The sequence below is a fragment of the Mesitornis unicolor genome, unplaced genomic scaffold (genome assembly GCF_000695765.1).
Source record: "Mesitornis unicolor isolate BGI_N332 unplaced genomic scaffold, ASM69576v1 scaffold26891, whole genome shotgun sequence".
Lineage (NCBI taxonomy): Eukaryota > Metazoa > Chordata > Aves > Mesitornithiformes > Mesitornithidae > Mesitornis > Mesitornis unicolor.
In genome coordinates, this window is record NW_010166176.1 from 14,067 (window position 1) to 15,721 (window position 1,655).

Here is a 1,655-nt window from a genome sequence, read left to right on the forward strand (position 1 = left end):
GGAGGGAGGTGCCTTCTGCTGCACCGTGGAGGTGGCCCGGGTGACGGGGACGGTTGTCACCTCCCTAAAGAGGACGGGACCCTGAGGTGGCAGCGGTGACGTGGCCCGGGTTGGGTTAGCAAAGTCCCTGCCCCCGGGTCTGCTGATGCCAAGGGGGTGTCAAAGGCAATGGGGGGAGATGTTGGGGGGAAGGAGAGGGGCTCTGGTGGGTGCTGAGGTGCTCAGCTCCCCCGGGTGCTGTTCCAGTGCCTGATCCTACATAGGGGGTGCCTGTGCCTGAGGAGGGGGTCACAGCTCAGCCCCGTGAGTGTGCGTGTGGCATGGTGAGGAGCTGCCCCCCATGGCGGGGCTGTTTGGGGGGTGCAAGGGGACAGACGCTGCGTTTCCACGAGCCATGGAGAGGCCTAAAGACGCTCTCGATCCCCGCTGTGACCCAGGCACCGATGACAGCCCCCGGGGGCGATGCTGCCCCGTGGTGTGACACAGGCACAGCGTCAGCGGGGCTTATCTGTGCTTTCCCAGAGCAGCCCGGTTACTGGAACCAGTGCACTTATCAGGGAACAGGGCTTTTCATGGGAAAACAGCCCCGAGGTGCGACAGCGCCGATCCCCCGCTGACGTCCAGCCATGCCAGGGCTCCCCCCAGCCCCGGGGCTGCTGCTCGGCCCTGATAAACCTGGAGCTGCTGGGACATGGAGTCCCTGGCTCCCTGTGGCCCCTGGACCCCTCCTCCCTGCTGTGTGTGGGTCTGGGGGCCCAGGGTTGGTGGGGCCTGGGGGCCCAGCAGCCGTGGGCTGAGGTCCCTGCGTGCCCAGGGGGTGATGTTGTGCCATGGGGGCTGCTCCCTGAGCCTGTTTTCGGGAGCTGATCTCTCCCTGCCCTGGTCCAGGCCGTCTGTCCCCAGCCCCATCACACGCCTCCCCTAAGGGACAGGGGCTGTGGCCGTGGTGGCAGTGTTGAAATCTGCCTCTGGAGATGGCCATGGCTTGGACAGGCCAGGCTGGAGTAGCTGCATTCCTGGCTGGGCCTGAAGCTGCTGCCTTCACTTCCAGACTCCCAAAATCCAGATGGGGCTGCGTCCTAACCCAGCATAGCCGGGACACGGCGGGGTTTGTCTTGCCGGGATGTGGACCCAAAAGTAGTGGGAGGGGGATGCACACACCCCATGTGTGTGGGGCTGCTGTAGCCCCAGGGCCTGGCGGTGGAACAGAGCCCGGTGTGTTCCTGCTGCCGTGGCTCCTCTCGTGCTCAGGGGCTCATTTTAGGGAGTGGGCAGCACATGATGTGTCCCCTGCCCCAACCGCGTGGCTCTCTCCTCGCTAATCCTTTCTGGCATCCTCTTCTCCCGTGACTGCTCCTGTGCTTCCCCCTTGCCCTCCGTGCATGATTCAGAGGAGGCCCACGGCTTCTGTCATCCACTCCGTCCCCCTCTGGAGCCGCAAAAACCAGCAGAGGGGGATCCCTGCGCCCCTTCCCATCCTCTGCTCACTCTCCTCCCCTCTGCTCTGCCCTGCCCACACCACAGCTGCAATCTTGTGTCCAGTGCTGGGCCCTCCGCTCCAGAAGAACAGGAACTGCTTGAAAGAGTCCAGCAGGGCCACAGAGATGCTGGAGGGAGTGGAGCATCTCCTGCTGAGGAGCGGCTGAGGGAGCTGG

At 64.7% G+C, this 1,655-nt stretch overlaps 1 protein-coding gene across 2 annotated transcripts in view; it reads left to right on the plus strand.

Annotated features, from left to right (window-relative positions):
• The window catches only part of BCL2L1 (BCL2-like 1), a 16,272-nt gene that overhangs the window by 14,035 nt on the left and 582 nt on the right, over positions 1–1,655 (plus strand). The window lies entirely within an intron of this gene.